This window comes from Quercus lobata, chromosome 10 (assembly GCF_001633185.2).
Source record: "Quercus lobata isolate SW786 chromosome 10, ValleyOak3.0 Primary Assembly, whole genome shotgun sequence".
In the NCBI taxonomy this organism is placed as follows: Eukaryota; Viridiplantae; Streptophyta; class Magnoliopsida; order Fagales; family Fagaceae; genus Quercus; species Quercus lobata.
The window spans coordinates 63,585,476-63,599,521 of record NC_044913.1 but is presented as its reverse complement, the minus strand read 5'-3'; the positions used below and the strand labels follow the sequence as shown (position 1 = coordinate 63,599,521).

General features: G+C 38.2%; 1 pseudogene across 1 annotated transcript in view; it reads right to left on the bottom strand.

Annotated features, from left to right (window-relative positions):
* Window positions 1-2,479: 2,479 nt before the first annotated feature.
* LOC115965204 overlaps window positions 2,480-14,046 on the bottom strand; it is a 33,154-nt pseudogene continuing 21,587 nt past the window's right edge. Inside the window, exons 6-11 of the transcript XR_004086015.1 lie at window positions 10,144-10,223; window positions 9,940-10,056; window positions 4,843-4,935; window positions 4,652-4,743; window positions 4,237-4,363; window positions 2,480-2,644 (exon numbers count right to left, since the gene is read on the bottom strand). The product of XR_004086015.1 is annotated as a callose synthase 2-like (transcript). The remainder of the gene's footprint in view (window positions 2,645-4,236; window positions 4,364-4,651; window positions 4,744-4,842; window positions 4,936-9,939; window positions 10,057-10,143; window positions 10,224-14,046) is intronic.

The following is a 14,046-nucleotide window of genomic DNA, read 5'->3' as shown; positions in this document are numbered from 1 at the left end:
GATTTTGGTGTGAAACTATGTACATATCATGTTGTAAAAAGAAACAAGCAATGGTCTAGTATCTGATTTGTATTTCATTAGATAGACCTAAGTAGATCTAGTAGCATCATCAACTAGAGTGAGAAAATATTTGAAACCTTCTTGAGTACGTTTAACAAAAGGACCCCAAACATCACAATGGACAATATCAAAAGTATTAGAGGAAATGTGATTAAAAGACGGAAAGGGTAGCAACAGGACAGAGAACACAATCTTTATTACTTTGAAATTGGATTACATCAGGAAGATGAATGTGCAAAGTATTGAGCTTATTATTAGAAACGTGCCCAAGTCTAAGATGCCAAAGAAATGGCTTAGAAACAACAAACACATTGGAAACAGAATTTACAAGTGAATCAAAAACATATTGCAAAATGGAAGAAACTCCTGATATAGATGTGCAATCTGGTGAAACTTGCAACAAGTAAAGATTGTTGTGCAATTTACCCACTCCAATCATTTTCCAACATGACAGGTCCTGTATGAAACAAAATTTGGAAAGAAAAACAAGACAACAAGATAGGCATTTTGTTAATTTGCTAATTGAGATTAGGTTGAATGAAAAAGAGGGAACACAAAGAACATTCTCAAGAATTAAGGTGGATGTGATTTGGATAGTTCCTATGTGAGTGACAGTAACTTTCTCACCATTAGGCAAATGAACAAAAGTGGATATAGAACTAATGATTTTGGTGAATAAGGTGACAAACTGAATTATGTGATCTGTAGCACTAGTATCAAGAACCCAAGTCTCACCATTGAAAGCACTTTTGTGCACAGGATTAACAGCAAATACAGAATGTTGCATGCTTAAAGTCATACAATCTTGAAACATATGGCAAGTATTACCTGAGGCAGTAGTGGAAGTAATTGCAGAATTGGCTGAATGGACACCTTCACAGGAATCAGATGAGAAGGCATGAGTGTTGAGTAGGGAAATCAGTTGTTGGCACTGATCAACAGTAAAAGGAAAATTGCCACTGCCTAGCTATGTCTCTCCAATTTGAGATTGATCACCCTCAAGACTGATCTGATTTGCCATTGGAGCCTTTCCATTCTGCTTATAACCTAGTGGAAAACCAACCAATTTGTAACACTTCTCCTTGATGTGACCAAGCTTGCCACAATAACTGCACATAGGCCTTCCTTTCCCAGCATTGCCTTTGAAATTCTTGCCAGAATTACTTGTAAAACCAGAGCTCTGAGTAAAGCTTTGATTTTTAACAGCAAGAGCAGTTGTTTCAACTGATGAACCCAGATTGAAACCTGAAAATCTTTGCCTTTCTTCTTGAATCACCAAAGAAAATGCCTTGTCTATAGAAGGAGTAGGTTCCATCATGAGAATCTAAGTTCACACTTGAGAACAAGCATCATTCAATCCATTGAGAAATTGCATCAGTGAATCTTGATGCTAAAGAGAATTGATCTTATCATTTACACCACAGGTGCACTTGCCACAGGAATAGCAAGGCAAAGGTCTAAAATTTAGCAATTGATCCCACGAAGCTTGAAGCCCTGTGAAGTAGGAGGTGATTGTTGAATCTCCTTGCATCACAGTGGAAATTTGCTTTTGTAGCTGTGAAATTCGTGGTCCATTAGCCTAAAAGAAACGATTCTTGAGTACATTCCAAACTTCAAGAGCTGTGTTCCTATAGATCAAACTAGCAGTGATATGAGGTAAGACACAATTCAGAATCCAAGAGGAAATCATTGAATTGCACTTAGACCATGCCTTGTTCTCCAGAGGAGTAACTGCCATTGAAGCAATGATTGATCCATCAACAAAACCTAGTTTGCTTTTGGCATCCAAAGCCATCTTCATCGCACGAGCCCAGGTAGGATAGTTATCCTCTATTAATGGTTGTGAAACCAAGATCGCACCAGGTGATTCACCATGATGCAGAAAGAATGGGCTGCGAGGATCCTCCATTGGTGAAAGCTCATGCTGTGAGGTTGAAGATGAAGCTTGTTGAGGATTGGATGCCATTGAAAGCGATTCTAGCTCTGATACCATGTAAGAATGGAAAACAAGGAGTAATAGAAAGCTAAACAGAGAGCTATGGAAACTAAGAAAAAGAGAGAGAGAGAGAGCTTCTGGGAAAACTTTCTATTATGACTGAAAAGAAATGAATGAATTGATTTCGTATATACTAACCAGATGCTAACTGAAAGAAAACTAATTCCCAAACTATGCCCTGGGTAGTTACATCAAGCAGTTACAACATAGCACGTGTGACTCTCACATGTGAATATAAATAACTAATGCAAACTAAAACTACAGGTAGTATAAGTTCTTGTGTCGTTTTGTGTATAACACTGTCACTTGCTTCACTCTGTTTTACTCCACAAGAACTTCACACCACAATGACTTCACCTCACTGTTTCAAAATTTGCATCTTGCCTCACTGCTGCTCTAACCTTGACCTCAGTATCTTTACATTTATGGACCAAAAAGAACATGCAGAAGCAACACCTTCGCTATCATCTCATATATTGGAGTTACTACTTGCTTTAGAAAAGCCTCGTCATCAGCATCATATACTGGCTTTACAGGCTCACCAGTCATTGGACTTCCAGCCAGTATCCCACACAACTCAAGTGCCATCTATAAAGATTGAAGTACAACTGAATGATTAAGTCAATAGAACCTTAAATTATACTCAATGATCAATAAAATTAGAGTGTCTCATTTGAACAACCATAATTTATATTTAAAATTAATCAAAGTTGAACCCCACTATTGGAGATATTAGGTTTATTTGTATAAGCACATAGGCCCAATTGTATTACTCAATACAAATGAGATTATTACATTGAAAATCCTCTATCAAATATAGTGACAAACTGCTTATTTACTAGGAAATTGTAAATTTAATAATTAAATCATTATACTAATATTTCCCCACCATATGAGGGAACAAGTATTAAGAAATTTTTTTTTTTTGAGATAATTATAATATGTTGTTAACTCTGCAATTTGAATTATTTCTCTCTTAAATCTCCAAACATTTTGTGTATAAAGAAGTGTCAATTAAGCTAAAACTCTTGACTTAAGCTATTAAAAAGTAAAACTTAAAATACTAGGAAATTGTGAATCTAAGCATTGAACCATTAGTATAACATATTCCACAACTTAATTAAAGCAATTTTCAAAAATTGTCAAAGCATAATATATAAAACTGCGGTAATCGCCAAAAAGTACTATAATTTAGTTTATGCAAAATTCTAATGTAGATCATGATCAATGTTATAGAAAATTTGCTACTTGGAATTAAAACCCTTGCATTATCCAAATTAAGTTCCCCTTGTTCACCTTCATCCAAAACGGTTTAGATTAAATAGATCAATCTCCAAGACTACCCGTTTCTCCAAAAAAAAAAAAAAATCTCCAAGATTACCCAAATCAGGCTTCTTATGTAAGGCCCACAAAGCTTGGAGCATGCCGCCATGCTATAATATAGTCAAACTTCTTACTACTAAAATATCCTTGTTGACTGACCACTGTTCAAATTTACACTACGGCAATATCTCATGCACAATTTGAATAAACCACTAAATCTTTATTTATGTTACCGGTACATATAAATGTTTTTTGGCTGAACAGCCTAGACCAGCTTACAGATGAATAGATTTATCAGAGAAGTACCTCGCTTGCAAAATTGAAACTACCTATGAAGACTCGAAAGCAACTTAAATGAAGTCTGTGGTGGTACCACCATGATATTTTACAAAATAACTTATAGAAAAACCATCAAATCAGTGAGTTGACTTGCATATTCTTACACCCTATTCAACTTATCTTCCGAACGTTTCCTAGCGGTAGATCATAAAATTGAAAATAGGAAAAAAGTATGAAGCTCTTGACATCATAAAAGCTTGGGAAGCTCACTATAGCACATAAAAAAGTACATGAAAAAAAAAAGTGATGCATAATTTTTTCAGTTAATATAAAAAATCTAGTAAAATTATATGAACAGTAATATTTTTTTTGTATTTTGGTTCCTCAACTTTTCTGACCAGACACATGGCATTGGCAATATCCCCACACAAGAGTTATGTCTCGTTAGTATTTAAATCTGTCATTCATATCCTTTCCCTCCCTTTCCCTTACGATTTAGAGCCCCAAAAAAATGGAAAGAAAAATTAATTCTTTAAATCTCTCTTTGCATTCTCAAGAACAATCATAACTGTACATACATGATGATAAATATAGCAAAGGCATTCTGGCATGAATCTCAAGTTTGCAGCTTCTCCCCATATAAGAAGATATAAACCCACGTATAGTAATTTTCTCTGCTGCACTTCCTGTTGAAGTGCCAGTTCCCTGCCAATTAGGGAAAAAAAAAACCACGAAGTAAAAGAAATGTATCAAAGTATAAAAGAGTACCTGACAATTTTGTATCAACTAGCAAGAAAAAGAGTATGAAATACGCAAACAGGATACGCAAACAGTGAAATTAATGTGCTAACTAAACTATGTACCTACCACAGCAGAAGAAAGCAGTCTAGTACTGTCGCACGTAACACTAAGACTAATCCAAGTGGCACTTTCAAAAAAATATATATATAATTTTTCAGATGAAATTTCTTAATAAAAAATAGGAAGGCTCACCGAAGGATACTTTTGCGATCCAAATACTTGCACCACTTTCTGTAGTTTTTGAGCGGTTTCTTCATCACTTCTGTCAGAGCACGATCATCCAACTAAATAAAGAAACAAAAAGTATCGTATGTTATGACAACATAAGACTGGCTCAAAAGATAAAAATACAAGCCAGAGCATTAATCTAAGAAGAATAAGACCTTGGGTTGCTGATCAGGCTTTGGGAATTGACGTATTTGCACATTTGCCAGCAACATAATCAAGTGCTCCCTTTGATTTGCAACATTGTCCTTCTACATGTTAATAAATGGAAAGTAGCCTGATGAGTATGTAGGGAATTTAACCAAAATCTCAACCTGTGAGAAACAAAACAAATAGAGAAAACATACATCAAAGAAAACAATCACACGCACAAGACAATATTTACGTGGTTCGGCAATTTGCCTACATCCACGGAGTTGCAGGGATTTCACTATTATCAGGGAAAATACAATAGTGCACAAGAACACTCTCAAGAAACTCAATTTCCAATTACACCCTAACTCTCTCACACGGCTGCACTTGCTAGGTTATTGGGAATCATTACTATTGCATTCTTTTTGCCGCACCTAATCACATATATATAGATATATATGTTAAGTCGGCTAATGAGGTTCCTATTACAAATAGGATTCGGTCAACTAAGGTGACTTAGACTGACTTGGGCTTGTGGCAATTCAAGCCACAGACAGGCCCACTTCAACAAATCTCCACCTTGACTTGAAATTGATCAAGCTACACTAGCAAATTCCTCCATCACCTTCACCTTAACCCTTAAGGGCTCACAAGCTGCAAATATCAACCACAATCCTCCATAACACAATCCCTCATCCCTGCAACTCATCCTCCTGTCCTCAAGCTAGAAGGCCAATTGAAGCTGTGTGCAGCTTCAGCTTTTCAATAGTGAAACCCTTAGTCAACATGTTTGCCGGGTTCTTAGATCCACAAATCTTTTCAAGTATTACCAGCTTATCTTCAATAAGATAACGGATAAAGTGGTATTTTGTCTGTATGTGCTTCGAATTTGAATGAAAAGCCGAATTTTTGGCAAGAAAGATTGCACTCTGACTATCACTGTGTAGAATGCCCATCTCCTGCTTCTTACCCAATTCATCTAAGAAACCATGTAGCTAAATCATCTCCTTTCCAACTTCAGTTGCTGTAACATACTCAGCTTCTGCAGTAGACAAAGTGACAATCTTTTGCATATTTGAAGCCCATGATATAGTTGTACCACCCAGAGTAAAAACAAACTCAGGAGTACTCTTTCTACTATCAATATCACCAGCAGAATCAGCATCTACATAACCCTGCAGTTTCAAACTTGCACCTGTGAAGCAAAGACATGTATCTAATGAACCCTTCAGATATCTCAGAATCCACTTGACTGCCTCCTAATGCTGCTTTCCAGGCCTACTCATGAATGTGCTCACAACTCCCACTGCATGTGAAATGTCTGGCCTTATACACACAATAGCATACATCAAGCTGCCAATAGCTGAGACATAGGGCACCTTGCTCATATGGTCCCTTTCTTCCTCTATCTTTGGTGATTGTTCTTTGCTTAGTTTGAAATGACTACCCAAGGGTGTGCTCACTGGTTTAGCTTCATTCATGTTGAACCTACTGAGAACTTTCTTCACATACTCTAACTGTGAAAGCTTCAATGTACCATTAGCCTTGTCTCTAATGATTCTCATACCAAGGATTTGCTTTGCAACTCCCAAATCCTTCATTGCAAACTATTTGGACAATTGCTTCTTCAAATTATTAATCTCCTCAATGCTAGACCCTATAATAAGCATATCATCCACATACAACAGTAATATGATGTAAGAATTGTCAGAAAACTTAACATAGCAACAATGATCAGTCACATCTCTTGAACCCAATTCTATGCATAAAACTGTCAAATTTCTTGTACCACTGTCTTGGAGCTTGTTTTAGGCCATACAAGCTCTTTCTCAGTTTGCAAACTAGATTCTCTTATCCCTGAACAATGAACCCTTCTAGCTGAATCATGTAAAGGTCTTCCTCCAAGTCACCATAAAGGAATACTGTCTTCACATCTAATTGCTCAAGATGTAAGTTTTTTGCAGTCAACATTCCCAGTACCAGTCTGATTGTTGACATCTTCACAACTGGAGAAGATATCTCTGTGTAGTCAATACCCTCATTCTGCTAGAACCCTTTAAAAACTAACCTGGCCTTGTAACGTTTGCTACCATCACACTCATTCTTTATTCTGTATACCCACTTGTTGTGCAAAGCCTTCTTTCCTACTGGCAATTCAGTCAGTTCCCATGTCTGATTCCCCAACAAGGAATCCATCTCATCCTTCATGGCTAACTCCCACTTGCTTGAATTCTCATCTTGCAAGGCTTCATCATAACATTCTGGGTCACCACCATCAGTCAACGGGAGATAATTTAGAGTGGGTGAATAACGCTGTGGAGGTCTGATGTTCCTAGAAGATCTACAGACTTCAGCTATAGGTGTACTCAAATCTACTTGTGAATTTACATTCTCCTTATCTTCTTCGCCCCTTTTCTGGACAGTACCTTCAGTCAATTCATCTAAGTTGACAAACTCAGATTTCTTTTGATCTATCTCTGTAACATCTAACACTACAGTTGACTTGTACTTGTACATAACCTATTCATTAAATATCACATTTCTACTTCTAATGATTTTCCTATTTTGTTCATCCCAAAACCTATAGCCAAATTTCTCATCACCATAGCCAATGAAAAAACATATTTTAGACTTTGCATCAATTTTACTACAAGCATAAGAATCAATATAAACATAAGAAACACAACCAAAAACTTTTAAATGTGAAAACTTTACCTCTTTACCACACCAAACCTCCTTAGGAAGTCTGAACCCCATGGGAGCTGATGGTCCTTGGTTTATCAGGTAAGTTGTAGTTCTAACAGTTTCAACCTAAAAATTTTTTGGTAGTCCAGCATGCAACCTCTTACTCCTAGCACGCTCATTGAGAGTTCTGTTCATGCACTCAGCCACACCATTCTGCTGTGGTGTCCTAGGAATGGTCTTCTCCATCCTAATTCCCTGTGCAGCACAATACTCACTGAACCCTCCATCTATGTACTCTCCTCCATTATCTGACCTCAAACATTTTACTTTCAAACTTGTTTCTGTCTCAACCATGCCCTTCCACTTCTTAAAAGTTTCAAATACATCAAATTTATTTTTCAGAAAATAAACTCATACCTTTCTGCTTAAGTCATCAATGAAAGTGATGTAGTACCTTGAACCTCCAATGGATGCAACCAAAGAAGGCCCCCACAAATCAGTGTGTTCTAACTCCAATTCTTCAGCCTTTGGTGTCTTACCAGTTTTCAAGAAGCTCACTTTTTTCTGCTTTCCTAAGATGCAATTTTCACACATGTCAAAATCGATGGACTTCAATTCTGGTAGTTTTCCTTTTGACAGCAGCATCTTCATCCATTTCTCACTCATGTGACCAAGTCTGCAGTGCCATAGGCTTGTATTAGTACTTGCATCAGCAACTGCAATTGTGTCTCTTGGATTTGAGGTCATGTACAGAGTACCAGTTTTCTTTCCACGAGCCAATACCCTAGCTCCCTTTGTAACCTTCCAAGTACCACCAACAAATAGTATTGCATGCCCTTCATCATCAAGTTGTCCAACAGAAATCAGATTCCTTCTCAAGTCAGGAATATGTCGAACCTTCTCCAGTAACCAAATAGACCCATTGGCCAACAATATCCGGACATCTCCGATACCAACAACATCTAAGGCTGAACCATTAGCCAAATACATCTTACCAAAATCACCTGCAACATAATTCTGTATGATTTCTCAGTGTGGAGTGGTATGAAACGAAGTTCCTAAATCCAAAACTCAATCATCAAGTGGACTGTCTACTGTAAGAAGTAATGCATCTTGTATCTCTTTTGTTACAGCATTAGCAGAATCATCTCCATTCTTCTTCTTAGGACTTTTGCATTGATTCCTAAAGTGGCTTGTTTTCCCACAGTTCCAGCATTGTACTTGTTGGCCTGATCTAGATTTACTTCTGTTCCGATTAGAATTTCGAGATTTTGATCTGCCCCGGTTTGAATTTCTGTCATTACCTCTGCCTCTTGTCTCAAGGTTTAGGGTAGAATCAGATCTTGAAGTTTCGCCTGCATCTCTTTTGCGAACTCCTCAACCAGAATTAAATCTCGTATGTCATTGTACTTTAGCTTTTCTTTTCCTGTAGAATTGCTTACTGCCATCCTCATTACCTCCCAACTGTTTGGCAAAGAAACCAAAACGATCAGAGCACGAATCTCATCATCAAAATCAATTTCTACAGACGACAATTAATTTGTGATAGTATTGAATTTGTTCAGATGTTGTGCTACAGAAGCATTCTCTGCCATCTTCAAATTGAACAATTTCTTCATCAGGTGCACCTTGTTGTTTGCAAACGGCTTTTCATATATACCAGACAAAGCCTTCATCAAATCTGCTGTGATCTTCTTCTTTACAACATTGTGTGCAACAGACCTAAACAGAGTTAACCTAATAACTCCCAATACCTGTCTGTCAAGAAGAGCCCACTCTTGAGCCTTCATAGCCTCAGTTTTTTCCCCTTGAAGTGACAAATGCAACTTCCTCCCATAAAGGTAATCCTCGATTTGCATCCTCCAAAATCTAAAGTTTGTGCCATCAAACTTTTCTATTCCAGACGCCTTTCCTGCTTTCTCTACTATTGCTCCCACTCAAACCTAACCCTAGACTCTGATACCAGTTGTAGGGAATTTAACCAAAATCCCAACCTGTGAGAAACAAAACAAATAGAGAAAACAGACGCCAAAGAAAACAATCACACGCACAAGACAATATTTACGTGGTTCGGCAATTTGCCTCCATCCACAGAGTTGCAGGGATTTCACTATTATCAGGGAAAATACAATAGTGCACAAGAACACTATCAAGAAACCCAATTCCCAACTACAACCCTAACTCTCTCACACGGCTGCACTTGCTAGGTTATTGAGAATCATTACTATTGCACTCTTTTTGCCACACCTAATCACATATATATAGATATATATGTTAAGTCGGCTAATGAGGTTCCTATTACAAATAGGATTCGGTCAACTATGGTGACTTAGACTAACTTGGGCTTGTGGCAATTCAAGCCACACACGGGCCCACTTCAACAGAGTAGCCATGAAACACTAGCTAGCTAATGGACAACAAACGATTTAGTAAGTCACCTGAAAACCAAATTGAATCTGAGGCCACTCTAGAATGTCTTTATTAACTTGCATCTGGTGGCCCATTGGCCATGGCAAACCGCTGGTATTACGAAGTGCAGAAACAGTAGCTTGAATCTGCCAAAAAAAAAAAATCAAAAGCAAACTTGAATGAAAGAACTAAGGAAAATCAACCATTCCACACAAGAAACTGGAACAAATTACCTTAAGATATCTCATAATAACCTGATTTTGACTCTCTGGATCAAGAGGAAGAATATTATAAGGCATATATAATTCTTCTCCTTAACCGTAGTGTGAGCTTGCAAAATCTACAATAGAACAAGTGTTAAAGGACAATAATTTCCCAAGAGGGCTAATTAGGGCTAATCCTAGTTCCTAGTCTATATTTATTGTAAACAACAATTGAAAATATGTGAAATATAGCCTTCAAGCCTGATAGAGATATGTTAGCTCAATATATGTAAGGTTGAATTTATTCAACCATCTAATTGGCTTTATTCCGTGCCAAATTTGCTTGTAATTCAGCATTTAGTAACCCTGTATTTAGGTGGGTTTGATGTAAGGGTAGTGAGTGAGATAGAGTGAAGATTGCTCAAGAGTGTGCAAGAAAATAGAGACTCGCGGCTTCAAGCCGCCAGACGCAGCACACGTGCCAAGCATGCTGGAAGGTGAACAATCATGCAAGCTGGAGCACTACAGGACAAAACAGGACAACTGGCCATACGGTTATCTCGCGACTGGATCTCGCGACTTAGTCAAGCCGCGAGGTCAAGCCGCGAGCCACCCCTGTTTTGTAAAACCTGACGTTTCACATTCCTCTACCACTCCAGTATAAATACCCCTTTTACCCACGATTGTAAGAGAGCTTCCGGAGAGAATTTTGAGAGAGAAACCCTAAAGAAAAACAAGATTGATTCACCCACAATCTATACATTAGAGTCTCTTCAAATTCCTCAACTCTCTTCCTCTCCATTGTCAAATCCTTGAGAGGCATTATACCAAACCTAATTCTCACCATTATCATTACTGTGAGAGAGCTGTTTGGATTTCTGGAAAGCAGTTAGGAAGGAACCAATCTTCATTGGTTGATGCTACGGTCTAGTAGCGAAATCCGGGAAGCTAGAAAAGAAAAAGGTTTGGCGCAACCTCGTTGGAGCAAGAAGCTTGGAGGGCTTAGGTGCACTGGGTAGATTAGGCTTGGAGGGTCTATTACTGTCCATGTATCCTAACTGTATTTTCTAGTGGATTGTTTACCGCTTGGAGGGCGGCGGAGAGGTTTTACGCCGAGGGCTTCGGTTTCCTCTTCAATAACACATCGCGTGTTGTCTTTGTGTTTGCATATTCCTTCCTCTCTATCTTTGCCTTTTTATTATCTGCTGTGGATTGTGTTTTGTTTTGGCTTAGATAGTTTTTAACCAATTCCATATTATAGCTTATGTTAAGTTTCCGCACACTTGTTGTTTGACATATTGCTTGAATTGGTTAAGTCGTATTTTGGGGGTCTAAACGTTCAAGGGTGTTTATACACGTTTTTGAACTTTCATTTGGTATCAGAGTGGGTACACTGTTGTTGGTTTCATTACCATTGTGTGATCCTTGACTCCCTTTTGAGATGGATCGGTCTCAATCCCTAAATGCACCTCCATATTTTGATGGTAGTAATTATGCTTTTTGGAAGGTTCGCATGAGAGCTTTTCTGTGTTCTATTGATGAATCTGTTTGGGATGCTGTTGAGATTGGTTGGACCAGACCTGAGGCAGCCAAATCCACATGGGATAAGGCAGCACTTGCTGCATCTAATGCTAACAGTAAAGCACTCAATGCTATTTTCTGTGGTGTGTCTCCAGATGAATTTCACAGGATTTCTCACATTACCGTTGCCAAAGAAGCATGGGAGATTTTGGAAACCACCTATGAAGGCACGAAGAAAGTGAAAGACACCAAGTTGCAAATGCTGACCACTCGGTTTGAGGAGCTCAAAATGAGTGAGGATGAGTCTTTTGACTCTTTCTATGGGAAGCTAAATGAGGTGGTTGTCAGCAAGTTCAACTTGGGGGAGAAAACGGAGGATTCAAAAATTGTAAGGAAGATCCTTCGATCATTGCCGGAAAGTTTTCGTGCTAAAGTGACAGCAATTGAAGAGAGCAAGGACCTTGATGACATCAAAATACGGGAGCTGGTTGGTTCTCTTCAGACTTATGAGATGTCGCTGCCCAATCAACAGAAGAGTAAATCTCTTACTCTTAAAACCATTAATGAGAAGGTGGAAGATCAAGACTCATCGGGAGAAGATGTGGTTGACAAAGATATTGCATACATTGTCAAAAATTTCAGAAAGTTCTTGAAATTCAAAAATAATGGCAAATTTGATGATAAAAGAAAATTCCAAAGTTCTGGAAGGGAGAAAAGGGAATTCAAAAAGAAAGATGGAAAAGAGTCCCAACCTACACAAGGTGTCACTTGCTTCGAATGTAACGGGCATGGACACTTTAAGAAGGAATGTCCGAATTATTTGAAATCGAAAGGTAAAGTGTATGCCACGACATTAAGTGACTCGGATTCGTCTGACTCAGAATCTGAAGAGAGCTGTGATGGAGAGGGGAACTATTCGGCTTTTATGACTATTGCTCATGTTGAGTCTTCAGATGAGTTGAATCTGTTTGTACGAGACCTTGGAGAACATAGTGATGATGAATCACTGGGAATTGTTGAAGAATCAGATGTTGAAGAAGATGAAAGCACAGCAAATCTTCAAGAGAATTATAACTCACTCTTGGAGAAGTCGGATGAGTACACAAGGGTGGCCAAGGCTGCTGTGAGAAAAATGAAGAAGGCAGAGGAGGACTACAAAAGTCTCCTAATCCGATATAGGGAGGCCAAATGTGAGATAGAAACACTAAATGGTGAGTTGTCCGAAGCTTACACAAGAGTGAGATTTCTTGAGAATGAGGTTGTGCAAGCAAATGCAAAAATAGAGAGGGTCACCACCAAGAAGCTAGATGATGTTATCTCATCTCAAAAGAGCTTTTCAGACAAATCCGGATTGGGATATACCGGAGGAAGTAGTTCATCTGGAAATGTCACTAAAGAAGTGAAGTTTGTAAAGGCCAAAGATCCAGTTGTAACTGACCTTACTGAAGAGAAGCTCAAGATGGAGGAGAAGAAGAATGTGGTGAACCAACGGATGCTGAATCCCCGTAATCAATCTGTGGGCAGGTCTGAATCTCGTGCCAAGTCACGTCCACGACCACAAAGAGGTCCTAGAGCAACTTATGTGTGTCATTATTGCGGACTTCAAAGACATACTCGACCAAATTGCTAAAAGCTGAGAGCAAAGAATAGTGCAACTCCTCAAAGGTCAGGAGGACCTAGAAATGATAGAAGAAATTGGGCTGGTGATCAATCTAGAGATCAGAATGGTGATCCCGGAATGATGAACATGATGAAGATGATTGGTGCATTCACCAACTACTTGGAAAGCTTCTCACGAAGGTTTGAAAGCCCTAACTCCCATACCCAATCCTATAAGGAAATCACCCCAAACGCAAGTGACGTGTGGGTGAAAAAGGGTACTCATGCATAAGCATTACAACATGTCCATGCATTAATACTTCCTATGCTTTGTGACGATGTTTGTTTGTTTGCTTGTTGTTTTTGCTGTTGGTTGTCCGCTTGTCTACTTATGCATATTTTTAATTTTGTTTTATCAATCTTTTTGTTTCTAGTGTCAAAAATCCAAAAATCACATAAAAATTAGAAAATCAAAAAGCTTGTTTGACTGTGTTGAGCTTTTGTCTCAAAACTTGTTTTGCCTTATACCTTTATGCTAATGGCTTTGTGCATTTTCGAGCATTGCTTGTTTTCATGCACTCATATCACTGTGGGAAAAATCTTGAAATCTATGTGATTGTTGTAAATAGATCTTCAAACTTGTCATGAATGATTAGTGAATGGTTATGTTGATCTTGAGACATGCATAGACTTGTGTCTATATATCTTTCCACTATTTATTTTTGTTTTTGCTAAAAAGAGCTCACCAAATGTAAATCTCCAAATGAAAAGAGATATTGAGCTGCAAAAGCCTGTCGCACATTCTAGTATTCG